The following is an 18,396-nucleotide window of genomic DNA, read 5'->3' on the forward strand; positions in this document are numbered from 1 at the left end:
ACTTGGCAGGCAATCCGGCGGTGCAAAATGAAGCGAATGAGATTGTAAGCCAACACCCGTTTAGTGTTTCGTCTTTTATGCGAACTTTAGATCTCGAAGTCATGCATGCCCCGGAATTTCCTGAGTATGCGAATACAGGTATGTTATGATTATTAACTCAAGTTTCCTATATTGCTTATTTTATTTGCCTTGTCTGATTGATGGTGGTGCGCATGTCGTAGGTGAAGGCAACGCTGCGGCGGAAGATGGCGAGTTCAGTGTCGGAATGGAATTTGGTTCGAGAGAGTCGGTGATATCTGCAATCAAAAGCTACACCATCTCTAGAGGAGTTGATTACACTGTGTATGAGTTTGAGCCGCAGACATTCTATGCAAAATGCAAGGGGAATGGTGCAGGATGCGACTGGCTTATCCGAGCTAGCTTGATTCGAAAAAAAGCTTGTTGGGAAATCAGGAGATACAATGGCAAGCACACGTGCATCATGGGCACGATTTCACAAGATCATGCCAAGTTGGACTCAGACATAATTGCAAATACCATTAGGCCGTTGGTCGAAGCAGACCCCTCGATAAAGGTGAAGTCTGTTATTGCAAAAGTTCAATCCAGGTTCAACTACACTGTGAGTTACCGCAAGGCTTGGTTGGCAAAGCAGGAAGATGTCGCAAAAGTTTTCGGTGATTAGGAAGTTTCTTACCAGACTCTGCCAGTATGGTTGAAAGCAATGACGGTGAAGATGCCAAGGTCTCGTGTTCAAATTAAAACGCTCCCCGTTTACCGTGAGAGTGAGGAGGTTCAAGGTGTAAGAGTTCTGCACTGCGTTTTTTGGAGCTTCTATCCGTGTATTGTAGCATTCAGACACTGCAAGCCACTGGTGCAGATTGATGGCACGCACCTGTACGAAAAATATAAAGGTGCACTTCTGGTAGCGGTTTCACAAGATGGGAATCAAAACATTGTGCCTATTGCATTTGCGATAGTCGAGGGCGAGACGGCAGACGCATGGGGGTTTTTCCTAACCAATTTGCGGAGTATGTTGTTACCATTACCTCCATCGACGCTGCAATAGCTCGCAGTAACGGTGCATGGTCACCACCAAGGGCGTGGCACATGTATTACATCAAGCACATCGGGTCAAACTTCTTGAGGAGGTTCAAGACTCCATATTTGCATAAACTCGTGGTTAACACAGGTATTTCAACTCGCTGTTATGGTTCTATTCATAGTAAATTTGTGGCATCTGCTTATGATTAAATGGTTTGTTCAACAGGCTATTCTAGGACGGAACAGGAGTACAACAAAAACTACCAAAGGCTTAAAGAGCGGAGTGAGGCATATACTCAATGGTGCGATAGAAAATGAAGTGGTCGACTTATCCGAAAACACAACTGTTCCAAGCACGCAAAAAATGTGCGCCCGGACGTACCGCTCAACAGACTCCTGAGTGTCATAAGGCTCGGTGTCTCTGCACCGCCAGACCCATGCAATATTAACCTTCCCCAACACGTGATCTTGCGGACCAGGCTTCCGACCAAAATACGCAATGCAGTTTTCCACCAAAAACTGGTGACTGTTGTCTGATCTACCCGTAACGGCCTCCCCATTAATCGAGAGACAAAGAATATAGCTCACATCTTCCAGCGTCACCGTCACTTCACCGACCGGAAGATGAAATGTGTGAGTCTCCGGCCTCCAGCGTTCCACCAAGGCACTCAGCAGTGCAGAATGACCTCTCATTTCGCCTACTCGCAAAACGTGTTGAAACCCAATCAATGCCAGTGCCGCTGCCGCTACCTCGTTAAAGGTATCTGGCGGGTTGAATTTTATGGGCAACAAATTCCTGATAGCCTGCAAAAAAAAATGATAATAAATTATTAAAAAATAATAAATATTTTTTTACTATTAGAAAAAAATAATAATTATTACACAGTATTCTATTATAATAATAATAATAATAATAATAATAATAATAATAATAATAATAATAATAAAACGGTAACTAAACAGTATTATTACTATTATTATCTTAAATAATAATAATAATAATAATAATAATAATAATAATCAATTTATTAGTTAAAATATATCAATAAAGAACATAGAAATAAATATATTTATTCATCATAAAATTAAAAAAAAAATTTACTTACCCATTGAGGATAATTCAAATATTCAATAATGTATTTTTCAGGTAAAGTAAAATTACGAATCATTTTTCCTTTTTCACTAAATAAAGTCCCAAACCTTCACTGATTCTTCCTCCTCACAAACTTATTCTCTTTCACCCTTAACCCCAACCCTTTTACTATCAAAACTCACTCACAGCATGTAAAATGAAAGGGAAACGGAAACTCTCATGGCTTACGTTTTGGTTTTATAGGTCGGCTCCACCACTCCCCTTTACACGTGTCACACACGCAGGTGGGGTTGCTGCCAAACGCATGTTGCGTTTTGGAGCTTCGAGGTGTTGGCATACATGAGACACAGGGACACGTTTTGAAGCTGCGTTCTCCTCCCATGCCAAACGCAAGCTGCGTTTTGCAGTGCATGCAGCCTTTTTGAAGTCAGTTCAGTCAAAACATAACCTGCATTTTGCAGGTTACTGAATCCATCAGTTTCATATTTGTGAATTACTCACCATAATATAATATTGTTGCACATCACATTTTTAACTTCCATAAATAAATTAATTTCTTACAAAATGATGAGAGGCCCCTAAAAATAATAAACAATTGATAAAAAGGTATAATTGTCAAATAAAGTTATTTTTGTAAGTACTAAAAAAAAGTTATTTTGCTAAAAGAAAACCCGATTAGCAAAGTAAACTAAGACACAATAGAGCATTTGTATTTCATTGGAATTTCTGAACAAGAAAAGAAACAATTAAGAAAATAAAAAAAAATAAAGACATTGCCCAAAGTAAATTAAAACATAACAGAGCATTTATATTTCATAAATCAAGACATCTTTTAAGAGGTTCGTATTCTAACTTTCTTAATTTATAATTCTTCAAAAGCTATTGGAATTTGTTAACCCCAATTGTGATTTGAGAGAAATGTACTAGTATATTAAGAATACTGCAAATCATAAAAAATATGTAAAATCAGATAAGTATACTTTATCAATTGAGGGTGGTAGCAGGGAAAGGAGGAAGAAAAAACCAATAGCAATGGATGTGCCTGCAAACCCTGAGAAACAATGATAACACTATTTATATGAGATTAGGGATTGAATTTGGGAAAAGAAGAAACTAAATAAAAATTTTTCAAAAAAGATGTAAAGTATTTCACTTTATTTTTGGTAATCTCGGCAGGGTATCGAATTAATCTTGTATCAATATCTCAATTTGAGAACAGATACGACTTTTTTGAAAATAGAGTGGACTCAATTCAAAAATTACTTAATGTGAGTGTCGAAAGTAAATTGTGCAATAAAATGTAAGAAATATTTTAAATCGAAATAAGAAAAAGAAACAGAAAACAGAATAAAAAAAATACTAGAAGTGCAAAAAAAATAACAAAATGAAAATAAATAAATGAAATCTGAAATTCAAATAAATAAATAAAAACAAAGTAAAGACAAAGAGAAAAATAAATAAATGAATCAAAGCAAAGAAACAAACAGAATTAAATTGAAATCAAAAGAAATTAAGTAGCTGAATAAAAAGAAAGAAAAACAATAAATGTTGGAAAAGAAAAGAAAACAATAAATTGAACAAAGAAAGAAAATTGACTCCAAACACTCACTTGCACTTACAGTTCATTGAATTCTGTTGCGTCAGTGTGATTGAAAATTTGTAGAATTTTGTTTAACTGTGAAGCGTTCTCGGTTGAAATCCCTTAATTCATCCAAACTTCTCTTTTTTATAGACTACATAAGTGGACTGCAGAATGCTTTTTGTATATCGGATGAACCATCTATTAGGGTTCGTCATCGTGCCAAACTCCATCAACGCAATTTCCATCTCACAGAAATATCTGCTGTCAAGCTTCTTCTCCTTCCTCTTCTTCGAACTTGAAGCACTGTGTAACTTCCATTATTTGCAGGAGAGTTAAATCTGGACAAAGACATTACGAGGGTTACGATGTTATTCTTTTTCGACAATGGGTTCACTTGAGACTATATGAAATTCAACAAGTTTCAATTTTTGGGTTAGGGTTCGAATTGGGGAAGATAACTTGTTAGGGTTTCGATTTGATGATTAGAATGTTATCAAACAGTCATATACAACGTAGACTTTCCATATAGATAGGGTTTTGAAAGATTGAAGTACCACGTAAGTTCGAATAATAACAAAGCAAGTATATAACTAAAATAGAATATTTTTGTCATGGAGTGCATCTTTCGTAGATACAAAATCAGTTTCGATCTATCATGAGTACATATGTCAGGATTTTCACTTTTAATGGGTACAAATAATTATTTAGTCCTAAAAAAATTGTCACTCATTTATCTGCAAAGAGTTGCAAATTGTGTGCCAAATTACAAAAAAAATTTAGCCCAATTTTGTCAAAGAAAACTCTGAAGTCTGAAATGTGTAGTATTTGTGTGAAAAATTTTACTCATAATTCACATGTCCTTTACGGGATTTATTTATGAGCAATTTTATTCTAAAATCAAATTTCGCATGAATCTCTTTTACATTTTGAGTATTTTTGAAATGAATTAATTTTATTCATTTATTTATTTAAATAAAAAACCGAGATAGACTTGTATTATTATTATATGAAATAAAAATTGGTGAATGCTAACCAATTCCTTCTAAAATAATATGTAAATTACTCTTCATGATGTGTCAAATTTTAATTGGTCATTATCTTAATCATAGTTGGATTATTTTGTAATTTATTATTTGAGATGGTAATGGTATAATTTCTTAAAATATCAAAATCTCACTCCTGTTAATTGAAACACCTTTTCACTCCTCAATTCTTCCAAGCACCGCCGTCGCCGTCGTGACAAGAAGCACCGACGTCGTCGTCATCTACTGCACTCTCACACAATCTCTCTTTCTTCAGTGCATCATTATTCCTTAACTACGTTGTTAAATTTCCGAGCGCCGATGTCATTACTATCTCCTGTCTTCTCACTCAATTACTCTTTCTGTTGTGGATCACTCTTACTAACATAATTAATGGTTAATTTGGTTACTAAATTTTTTTATTAAAAAAATATATCTTTATTTAATTACATAAAAGAACATATTTTCATATGTAAAATATAATATAATAAAGTAAATCTATTTAGGGTACTGAAAATATAATTAAAATCATGAACATATAAATATAATAGTAAAATTTGTACTCTAAACAAATAAACATATGTTTTATCATACATAAATTATTTAAAAAAATTGAATAAATTGTTAAAATTAATAACAAAAATTTAAAATGATAAAATCTAACTTTCTTATCGTATTTTTTATAATATTTTATTCTTTTAATTTTTAATTTATCAATACTTTATTATTTAATTAATGATTAAATAAATTATTTTTATGAGAAATTATTTTTTGTATTTTCTTAAAAAAGAGACCAATATAACAGTTTAAAAAATAACGTAAAAATAATATTTTAAATAAAAAATATTTAATATTAAAATTTTTAAATACAAAAATAAATTGTATAAATATTTAACAGATAAATATGAAATACATGTCTAAAATAAATAAAATATATAAATAGAAGTACTCTTGAAAAATAGAGAATTATTTTTGTCTATTTTATTTATTTTAGACATATATTTTATATTTATCTCTTAAATATCTATACAATTTATTTTTGTATTTAAAATTTTTAATATTAACTATTATTTATTTAAAATATTATTTTTACATTATTTTTTAAACTGTTATATTGGTCTCTTCTTTGAAATAATACAAAAAATAATTTTTCATGAAAATAATTTATTTAATTTTTAAGTAAATAATAAAGTACTAATAAATTAAAATTTAAAAGAATAAAAATACTATAAAAAATATTTGTAAAAAAGTTGGATTTTATCATTTTAAACTTGTGTTATTAATTTTAATTATTTATTTATTTTTTTAAATAATTTATGTATGATAAAAGATATGTTTATTTGTTTAAAATACAAATTTTATTATTATATTTGTATGTTCTTGATTTTAATTATACTTTTAAGTACTTTGAATAGATTTATTTTATTATAGTATATTTTACATACGAATATATGTTCTATTATGTAATTAAATAAATATATATTTTTTTAATAAAAAAATTTAATAATCAAACTAACCATTAATTATGTTGATAAGGAGTAATCTACTGTAAAAAGAGGGATCGAATGAGAGGATAAGAAATAGCGATAAGGTCAGCATTGACTATATTGAAAAAAATGGCAAAGTTACGACGAGAATTTAACGACGTCGTTAAGAGACGACGACGTTGGCGCTTTTTGTCACGACGGCGATGCTTGGAAGGACGGAAACTATGCGATGAAAAAAGAATGGAGGAGTAGAAAGGTGCTTCAATTAACGGAGGTGGGGTTTTGATATTTTAAGAAATCATATCATTACCCATCTCAAATAATAAATTATAAAATAATCTAACTATAGTTAAGATGATGACCAATTAAAATTTGACACATGATAAAAGGTAACTTACATGTTATTTTAGAGGAGGTTAAGTACAATTCACCTTAATTAAATTGTTTTACCATCAAATTTAATTTTTATATATGTATATCAGAATATGCAGAATTCTGAATCAGATATGGATAAAATTTTTAATGAGGTAGAGCAGGCAGATTATTATTATCATGGTCAGCAAATGTCACTGAGCAGCCACAGCAAGAATGAAATCAACAATAACAACGTGATTTTGCCATCAAATCAGCAAGATAGCAATGTTCCTGCTGCTGTTTGTTATAACTATAATCTTTATGGAAACATTATTCAAAACAATGTTGCTGCACCTAATTATCATCAGCATCTTACCGCCCCAAGGCAGATTTCTCCAGTCGAATACAACAACACTATTGATGATCTTGATTTGCAGGGACCATCATCATCTTGGTTCTATGGTGAGCCCTCTTCCCTTCCTAGCTTCTTCACTGACACAACAATTCAGGATAGTAATCAGCAGTATAAACCTGAGACTCTGAATTATGGTGATTTTTTTCAACAAGAAGCACTATCAATGTCACCGACAATGAATCAGAGTGCACAGCGTCTGACAAACACGCAACCACATAGTCATCCTAATAATAACCGCCTTCCATAATGTGAAACTAGAACAAGGGTATGAGTCTAATTATTATGTGTGGATTTAAATTTGTACATCATGAGTTTAAAGTAATATGTGATCAAGATGACTATTGTTCATTATTTCTTGGTTAATTATTGAGAGTTGACTTTTTTTTAATTGGGTTTTAGTTAAAATTGAGAGTGTGTTTGGTTTTGCATTGGAAAAGAGAGAAGTACGTTTGAGTCGTTTGAATGTCTTAGTTTTATGTTTGACAACTTTTTTATCCTTTGAATGCAGAAGTGATTCCTACTTTTTAACCCCACAGTTTATTAAAAGCTACAAATCCTAGTTTTTGCGTTCACTTTCTTATGTTGGACTGAAATTTATTTTTTATATACCAATTATGTCTATGTTTATTATTTTTTTTATAATTTTTTTCAATACTCTCTTATGCATATTATTATTTTTTTGTTTGTATGAATTTTTTACTCTTGTTGTTATTTATTTTTGTATGGAATATTTTTTTTTGCTTTTATTATGATTTTGTTAATCCTATCAGAGTACTTAAAAAATTAAATTTTATTTAAATATCTAAAATAAAATTATAAAATAATATAAAATAATTATTTAAATTTATGTCTTTTTTTATTATTTTTTATCTAAAAGTGATTTTGAATAATGTAATCCAAACAATGTTTAGTTTACCAAATATAAACTACGTTAATATCAACTCACTTTTAATCAAAATCAATTTCATACAAATTTTCGTTAACGAATGTTAATCCAAACACACACTGAAGGATCAAAATCAGTATTCATTGGGTTTGTAGAAAGCAGGGTTTGGAAGATTGACACCAAACACAGGAAAAGTAAAAAGCAAGATATCAAAGCACATGACCCATGGCTTCCATTTGGTTAAAGGAAAATCAAGTCATCCTATGAAAGATTATCTGATTTCAGAATTTGAGCATGAAAAGAAAAAGAGTTATGTAGAACTGCTGCCACATGGGAATATGTTTGTGCAACATAATAATGGGCATCAATAAGCTTTCAACCACGGTTTCATTCTTTGTTAGGTTTTGAAAACTTGAACTAATTTTTCGGTATGCTTGCAGTACTATTTTAATTTTCCTGTTTTGGTTGCTAGAATTTTTATCTTAAAAATGGGTTGATTTTTTGTAAATCTATAAAATTGACTCTCAATGTGTCTATAATATGAAATTAAGATTTTGACATATTTAATAAAAGCAACACCCTGCCTATCGATAATATTATCAAAAAGCGACGACATCTTTGTCGATATAACTATTAAAGTACCGACAAGTCTTTTGTCTATTTGTTTTGTCTATCTTATATTAAAAAATCGATAATATAGCTGTCAATTTTAATAGTCATATTTTTTTATTATTTTTTTCACTTGAAAATAATAGACAATGCAAGTAAACTTTTGTCTATAGTATATAATATCTACCATTTATAAAAAGTATCCAGATTTTTTATCTACGGTGATTATTTTTCACAATTTCATATGGAAATAGTGTTTTGATACAAACCATACAAAAATGAACTAAAATGATTGCTGATTTACCAAAAGATTTGTACATGGTAAGCAACATCGAAAATGGAATGTGGTTCTTGTGTTGAATTACATCTGCTATTTTTTCCCACGGTTCAGGTGTTGGGTCAATACCAGTAGGGTTATGAGCACATCCATAAAGTAGCACAAAAGTTCCTTCGGAGGCTGCCTATGAAAATGGAGTAGCATACAATTAGGCAAAAAAGCACTTCCATACAGAATAGAATTGAGCTTAAAAATTGAATGAGAAAATTTGTGTTTCTATTTCTTATTCAAATTTCTATCACTAAATCAATTACTTGACAAACACAATTTTACAGTGCAACAACATATCTTAATCAAAAGAATGATATTGATTATATACTTCAAGTAAAAGTTAAACTTGGAAACAATACATTAATTTTGATAATAAAAGAAGAAAACATAACAGGCATAGAAAACTAAGATAAATGAGCAAGAGAGGAAAAGATTAACTAGAAATTACAACAAAACATAGTTCTTAATTCTAAATTAGGATATAACCTTAATAACTTCTATCATGCCCTCAAAATCCAAACCAACTGTCCGGGGATCAAATAACGGTACTCAGTCTCTCAAGTTGTAATAAGGTGTCCTATCCTTACAAGCTGCAAAATTGAAGTTACAAGAGAAGGTTCTGAAATCTGAACTGATGTAGATCCAATGATAACACTAGAGAAGCAGCTAGTTTGTTGAAGCAATGGTTTCCCTTAGCCTTAGCAAATTGGAGATTTCAAATTGCACTAAGAATGTTACCACTCTTCAGGATGTGAAGATTAGATCAAGTTTGCATCATTCAGATCATTACAAACCACATGTGCCAATTTTGGTGTTTTGTTACTGTGACTATTAGGCCTTTAAGTGTGACTATCTCAATTTTTTGATACATCAAAGTGATTGTATTTTTCTTTATCAGTTAACTTGTACTGTATTTTTCTTTATCAATTAATAGTATTTCATGAATATCTCAAGTTATAGTTATCCAATTAACTTCGTTCAAAATGTGTTGTAAGGCTAACTCAATTATCTATAAATTTGTATCTAATAGTTATTTTCAAATTCAAAATATAGAAAATTTTATAGAATTTTTAAAGTAACAAGTTAGATTGAAGATCTCATCTAAACACGAGTTAGATTCTCCTAATGCAATCTGCACATACCTAAGAACTATTTGAGTCCTTCTTTTTTCATTCTATTCTCCTTTTCTATACAAAAATTCTAAGTAACTTATCTTCTCTGTCTTCTATTATATCTACAAATTATTATTCATATACTATTTTCACTTCATTATAAGAAAAATCTTTATCTTTTCTCACTTTTTTTATTCTCATTCTAAATCATTCACCAAACTATTCACAAATTTTATTCATATATTGTTTGAGAAAGTATCTTTTCTAAACTATGCTAACTACGGAGACTAGGAATGTGGAAATTTTCTTTCTACAATAAAGATAACATGGACTCAGAGATTTGTATAGGATTCATATCTTTCTACAACCTCAATATTTATATTGAGTTTCATCGAAAGAATGAAATCTATCTCTTAACCAAAGATTTATACCTGCCTACATCAAAACATGCATAAAGTCTAGTTATAAAACAAATTTCTTTTTGTTAACAAATCGTATCTATTTATATTGGAATATATATAGAATTTTTACAAATTTCACTGGAAGTAAAGATTTTATATTACTTTTTTTTGTGTGTGTTATATCTTAAATATTTTTTTAATATAGAAGCTAGCATTTCATGTCATGATATAATGTCTCTTAATTGCATTCACATTAAGCATTATAATAACCATCTTATGTGCATTAAAGAATTGAGAGAATTATGCTTTGGTAAAGAAAAGTGACCCCAAAGACAAGATAATTGAAGTGATCATTCGATAAGGAAAGGTGGTTCACAAACTTTTAGGATAAGGACCTTCGGTAAAGGAAGATGACAGCCATCAATTTTATACACAAACACATGTATAATAACATAAGTAAATGAGAAGCATCTAAAAGTCACACTACTCCAACTAATTGAAAACATTGCATTATCACTATTTTTATTTTAAAATTCGGAGTAATTAGAGATAGATACGATGATACCATACAGATAAACTATTGAAAAACTTTTATTTCTCATCCTTCTCTTCGTACAATCTTCAAAAATGACGCAATGCGCACTACAAAAAAATAAAATTAAAATGGCATTAATTTTCCGACGGTTTCATAAAAACGCCATTTTTCCGCTAATTTCGGCGGTTTTTGCTGGTGCCAGAATATTTGTGATTTTTCTTTCGTCTTTTTAACTTAGATGTGTTTTAACTTAGTGTGGTTTCTCAATAGAAAAACGAATGACGAAGCCTAATTCCTTGCCGCTGTCATTCATCTTCTTGCTGCCGCTCATCCCCTCGTTGCAACTCATATCTTTGCCGTTGCAAGAAACATCGTTGTTGCCTTCAGCGAGTTTCCGATCTGGTTCTCGATCTAAAGGTTTGTCGCTGCAGCTTATTTCACCGCCATTGTTCATCTCCTCGCCGTCACTCATTCCCTCGCCATATTAGCAACATCATGTCACTACCTTCAATGAGGTTCTGGCTTCGATCTGAACGTTAGTCACCGCCGCTCATTTCCTTACCGCCTTTATTTATCACCTAGCCGACGCAAGCAATGCTGTTGTTGCTGCCTTTGGTGAGCCTCTGTGATTTGGTTTTGCCTTCATCTTCTTTTGATTTTTCTTTCCTCTTCATACTTTTAGATCTAGTTCATGCTCTAGTAGGAAGAAACAAAGAATGCTTGTTCTTTTTTCTTATTGTGTATTTTTACTTTGATTGATCTTCTGCGTTGTTGTTCTTATTGACGAGGGTGCTAGAGGTGGTGGAATTTTACCACATGTTGATGAAGAGAGAACCATCGCAACCACCTCGACGCGAATGCAGCTCTAACGAAATCGTGGAGGCAGTGCTGGCTCCGGCAAATGCACGAAATCGTGGTAAGTGCTCTGTTTTTTTTTTTTTTTTTTGACTAAATTTTCAATTATGCTCCATGATACTGTGAAAATCAACTAGTCAAGTTTTAATTTCACGGTAAGGTGTTAGGGTTTTGATTCTTTGGTGTGTGAGTGATGCACGAAATTGTGATGTCACATTCATAATTTGTCACAACTTCGATACAACTAACCAGCAAGTGCACTGGGTCGTCCAAGTAATACCTTACGTGAGTAAGGGTCGAATCCCACGGAGATTATTGGTATGAAGCAAGCTATGGTCACCTTGTAAATCTCAGTCAGGCGGATATAAAACAGTTATGGAGTTTTCGAAATTAATATAATAAAATAGGGATAGAGATACTTATGTAATTCATTGGTAGAAATTTCAGATAAGCGAATGGAGATGCTTTTCGTTCCTCTGAACCTCTGCTTTCCTAATATCTTCATCCAATCTGTCTTACTCCTTTCCATGGCTGGCTTTATGCAAGGGCATCACCGTTGTCAGTGGCTACATCCCCTCCTCTCAGTGAAAGATATGCTCACATGCTCTGTCACAGCACGGCCAATCATCTGTCGGTTCTCGATCATGCTGGAATAGGATTCACCCTCCTTTTGCGTCTGTCACTAACGCCCAGCACTCGCGAGTTTGAAGCTCGTCACAGTCATTTAGTCATTGAATCCTACTCGGAATACCACAGACAAGGTTTAGACTTTCCGGATTCTCTTGAATGCCGCCATCATTCTAGCTTACGCCACGAAGATTCTGGTTAGGAGATCTAAGAGATACTCATTCTAGCTTATTTCATGTAGAACAGAAGTGTTTGTTAGGCACGCGTTCATAAGGGAGAAGGATGATGAGCGTCACACATAATCATCACCTTCATCACGTTCTTGGGTGCGAATGGATATCTTAGAAGAGAAATAAGAGGAATTGAATAGAAAACAGTAGTACTTTGCATTAATCTTTGAGGAACAGCAGAGCTCCACACCTTAATCTATGGAGTGTAGAAACTCTACCGTTGAAAATACATAAGTGGAAGGTCCAGGCATGGCCGTGTGGCCAGCCCTTATGGTCTAAGAACAATGCATTCAAAGATGATCCTAAGATCCTCAGATGATCAAAAGATGCCTAATACAATAGTAAAAGGTCCTATTTATAATAAACTAGCTACTAGGGTTTACATGAGTAAGTAATTGATGCATAAATCCACTTCCGGGGCCCACTTGGTGTGTGTTTGGGCTGAGCCTGAGTGTTGCACGTGCAGAGGCCATTTGTGGAGTTGAACGCCAGTTTCTGTGCCAGTTTGGGCGTTCAACTCTGGTTTTGGATCCTTTTCTGGCGCTGGACGCCAGATTTGGGCAGAAGGCTGGCGTTGAATGCCAGTTTACGTCATCTATTCTTGGCCAAAGTATGGACTATTATATATTTCTGGAAAGCCCTGGATGTCTACTTTCCAACGCAATTGGAAGCGCGCCATTTCAAGTTCTGTAGCTCCAGAAAATCCACTTTGAGTGCAGGGAGATCAGAATCCAACAGCATCAGCAGTCCTTTTTCTACCTCTGAATCTGATTTCTGCTCAAGTCCCTCAATTTCAGCCAGAAAATACCTGAAATCACAGAAAAACACACAAACTCATAGTAAAGTCCAGAAATGTGAATTTAACATAAAAACTAATGAAAACATCCCTAAAAGTAACTAGATCCTACTAAAAACATACTAAAAACAATGCCAAAAAGCGTATAAATTATCCGCTCATCACAACACCAAACTTAAATTGTTGCTTGTCCCCAAGCAACTGAAAATCAAATAGGATAGAAAGAAGAGAATATACTACAAATTCCAAACTATCAATAAAACAGAGCTTCAATCATATGAGCGGGACTTATAGCTTTTTGCCTCTTGAATAGTTTTGGCATCTCACTTTATCCATTGAGGTTCAGAATGATTGGCATCAATAGGAACTTCAGATTTCGAATAGTGTTATTGACTCTCCTAGTTCAGTATGATGATTCTTGAACACAGCTTCTTTATGAGTCTTGACCGTGGCCCTAAGCACTTTGTTTTCCAGTATTACCACCGGATACATAAATGCCACAGACACATAATTGGGTGAACCTTTTCAGATTGTGACTCAGCTTTGCTAAAGTCCCCAATTAGAGGTGTCCAGGGTTCTTAAGCACACTCTTTTTTTTGCTTTGGACCTTGACTTTAACCCCTCAGTCTCAAGTTTTCACTTGACACCTACACGCCACAAGCACATGGTTAGGGACAGCTTAGTTTAGCCGCTTAGACCAGGATTTTATTCCTTTAGGCCCTCCTATCCACTGATGCTCAAAGCCTTGGGATCCTTTTTATTTGCCCTTGCCTTTTGGTTTTAAGGGTCATTGGCTTTTTGCTCTTGCCTCTTGGTTTTAAGAGCTTTGGCTTTTTCTGCTTGCTTTTTCTTTTTCTTCTAAATTTTTTTTTTCGCCTATTTTTTTTTTCTGCAAGCTTTGTTCTTTGCTGCTTTTTCTTGCTTCAAGAATCATTTTTATGATTTTTCATATTATCAAATAACATGTCTCCTAGTCATTATTCTTTCAAGAGCCAACATATTTAACATTCTTAAACAACAACTTTCAAAAGACATATGCACTGTTCAAGCATTCATTCAGAAAACAAGAAGCATTGTCACCACATCAATATAATTGAGCTAAGTTCAAGGATAAATTCGAAACTCATGTACTTCTTGTTCTTTTGAATTAAAACATTTTTCATTTAAGAGAGGTGATGGATTCATAGGACATTTATAACTTTAAGACATAGTTACTACTACTAATGATCATGTAATGAAGACACAAACACAGATAAGTACATAACATAGAAAATGAAAAACAGAAGAAGTAAGAGCAAGGAATGAATCCACCTTAGTGATGGTGGCGTTTCCTTCTTGAGGAACCAATGATGTCCTTGAGCTCTTCTATGTCTCTTCCTTGTCTTTGTTGCTCCTCCTTCATTGCTTTTAGATCTTCTCTGATTTCATGAAGCATGATGGAGTGCTCTTGATGTTCCACCCTTAGTTGTCCCATATGGGAATTCAATTCTTCTAGGGAGGTGTTGATTTGCTCCCAGTAGTTTTGTGGAGGAAAGTGCATTTGAGGCATCTCCGGGATCTCATGGTGATGAGCTTCCTGCGCCTCTTGAGCTCCATGACTGGGCTCTCTTGCTTGCTCCATCTTCTTCTTAGTGATGGGCTTGTCCTCTTGGATGAGGATATCTCCTTCTATGAAAGCTCCAGCTGAGTAACATAGATGGCAAATGAGGTGAGGGAAGGCCAACCTTGCCATAGTGGAGGACTTGTCAGCCACCTTGTAGAGTTCTTGAGGTATAATCTCATGAACTTCCACCTCTTCTCCAATCATGATGCTATGGATCATGATGGCCCGGTCTATAGTAACTTCAGACCGGTTGCTAGTGGGAATGATTGAGCATTGAATAAACTCCAACCATCCTCTAGCTATAGGCTTGAGGTCCAATCTTCTTAGTTGAACCGGCTTGCCTTTGGAGTCAATCTTCCATTGAGCTCCTTCTACACATATGTCCATAAGGACTTGGTCCAACCTTTGATCAAAGTTGACTCTCCTTGTGTAGGGGCGTGCGTTCTCTTCCATGTATGGCAAGTTGAACGACAACCTCACATTCTCCGGACTAAAATCTAAGTATTTCCCCCGAACCATTGTAACATAGTTCTTTGGATCCGGGTTCTTACTTTGATCATGGTTCTTGGTGATCCATGCATTGGCATAGAACTCTTGAACCATTAAGATGCCGACTTGTTGGATGGGGTTTGTTAGAACTTCCCAACCTCTTCTTTGAATTTCATGTCGGATCTCCGGATACTCATTTCTTTTGAGTTTAAAAGGGACCTCAGGGATCACCTTTTTCTTGGCCACAACATCATAGAAGTGGTCTTGATGGGCTTTGGAGATGAATCTTTCCATCTCCCATGACTCGGATGTGGAAGCTTTTGTCTTCCCTTTCCCTCTTCTAGAGGATTCTCCGGTCTTAGATGCCATCAATGGTAATGGAAAAACAAAAAAGCTATGCTTTTACCACACCAAACTTAGAATATTGCTCGCCCTCGAGCAATAAACAATAGAATAGAAGAAGAAGAAGACGAAATATGGAGAGGGAGAGGGAGAAGTGGTTTCGGCTAAGGAGAGTGTAGAGGGGTGTGTTGTGTGAATTTGGTGAAGAATGGAGGTCTTTATATAGGGAATGGAGGGGGGTTAAGGTTCGGCCATATGGGTGGGTTTGGGTGGGAAATTGGTTTTGAATTTTGAAGGTAGGTGGAGTTTTATGAGGTAGGTTTATGGGGAAGAGTGGGTGGATGTGAGTGGTGAAGGTTTAATGGGAAAGAGAGATTGAGGTGATTGGTGAAGGGCTTTTCGGGAAGAGTGTTTATGGGGTTGTGTGAAAGAGAGTGGTGAGAAGAAGTGAGTGGAGGTAGGTGGGGATCCTGTGGGGTCCACAGATCCTGAGTGGATCCTGTGGGGTCCACAGATCCTGAGTGGATCCTGTGGGGTCCACAGATCCTGAGTGGATCCTGTGGGGTCCACAGATCCTGAGGTTTTCAAGGATTTACATCCCTGCACCCCTTAGGCATGTAAAAATGCCTTTATATCCAACTATGGGCGTTCAGCGCCAGGTTGGTGGCCATTTTGGGCGTTCAACGCCCATCTGTGTGCCATTTCTGGCGTTGAACGCCAGAACCATGCTTGTTCTGGGCGTTCAGCGCCAGGATGCTCCCATTCTGGGCGTTCAGCGCCAGAACTATACTCTGTTCTGGCGTTTGAACGCCAGACAGATGCTCCTTCAGGGTGTGATTTTTCTTCTGCTGTTTTTGATTCCGTTTTCAATTTTTCTATTTATTTTGTGACTCCACATGATCATGAACCTAAGAAAACATGAAAAACAATAAAAATAAGAAATAGATAAACATTGGGTTGCCTCCCAATAAGCGCTTCTTTAATGTCAATAGCTTGACAGTGGGCTCTCATGGAGCCTCACAGATGTGCAGAGCTTTGTTGAGACTCTCCAACACCAAACTTAGAGTTTGGATATGGGAGTTCAACACCAAACTTAGAGTTTGGTTGTGGCCTCCCAACACCAAACTTAGAGTTTGACTGTGGGGGCTCTGGTTGACTCTGCTTTGAGAGAAGCTTTTCATGCTTCCTCTCCATGGTTGTAGAGGGAGATCCTTGAGTTTTAAACACAAGGGAGTTCTTATTCCATTGAAGGAATATTTCACCTCTGTCAACATCAATCACAGCTCTTGCTGTGGCCAGGAAAGGTCTTCCTAGGATGATGGATTCATCCTTTTCCTTTCCAGTATCCAGGACTATGAAATCAGTAGGTATGTAAAGGCCCTCAACCTTTACTAATACATCTTCTACTTGTCCATAAGCCTGTTTTCTTGAGCTGTCTGCCATCTCTAGTGAGATTTTAGCAGCTTGCACCCCATAGATTCCCAGTTTCTCTACTACAGAGAGGGGCATGAGGTTTATTCCTGAACCAAGGTCACACAGAGCCTTAAAGATCATGGTGCCTATGGTACAGGGTATTATGAACTTTCCAGGATCCTGTCTCTTCTGAGGCAATGTCAGTAGATCCAGATCACTTAGTTCATTGATGAACAAGGGAGGTTCAACTTCCCAAGTATCAATGCCAAATAATTTGGCATTCAGCTTAATGATTGCACCAAGAAACTTGGCAGTTTGCTCTTCTGTAACATCCTCATTATCTTCAGAAGAGGAATACTCATCAGAGCTCATGAAGGGCATAAGGAGGTTCAATGGAATCTCTATGGTCTCTAGATGAGCCTCAGAGTCCTTTGCTTCCTCAGAGGGAAGCTCCTTATTAATCACTGGACGTCCTAGGAGGTCCTCCTCCTTGGGATTCACGTCCTCTCCTCTCCTCAGAGGTTCGGCCATGGCGCTTATGTCAATGGCCTTGCACTCTCCTTTTGGGTTCTCTTCTGTATTGCTTGGGAGAGTACTAGGAGGGATTTCAGTGATCCTTTTACTCAGCTGGCCCACTTGTGCTTCCAGATTTCTAATGGAAGACCTTGTTTCATTCATGAAACTTACAGTGGCCTTAGATAGATCAGAGACTAGATTTGCTAAATTAGAAGCATTTTGTTCAGAGTTCTCTGTCTGTTGCTGAGTTGATGATGGAAAAGGCTTGCTATTGCTAAACCTGTTTCTTCCACCATTATTAAAGCCTTGTTGGGGCTTTTGATCCTTCCATGAGAAATTTGGATGATTTCTCCATGTTGAGTTATAGGTGTTTCCATAAGGTTCACCTAAGTAATTTACCTCTGCTATTGCAGGGTTCTCAGGATCATAGGCTTCCTCTTCAGAAGATGCCTCTTGAGTACTGTTGGATGCAGCTTGCATTCCATGCAGACTCTGAGAAATTATATTGACTTGCTGAGTCAATATTTTGTTCTGAGCCAATATGGCATTCAGAGTATCAACTTCAAGAACTCCCTTCTTCATAGGCGTCCCATTGCTTACAGGATTCCTTTCAGAAGTGTACATGAACTGGTTATTAGCAACCATGTCAATGAGTTCTTG

Source organism: Arachis hypogaea, chromosome 11, assembly GCF_003086295.3.
Source record: "Arachis hypogaea cultivar Tifrunner chromosome 11, arahy.Tifrunner.gnm2.J5K5, whole genome shotgun sequence".
In the NCBI taxonomy this organism is placed as follows: Eukaryota; Viridiplantae; Streptophyta; class Magnoliopsida; order Fabales; family Fabaceae; genus Arachis; species Arachis hypogaea.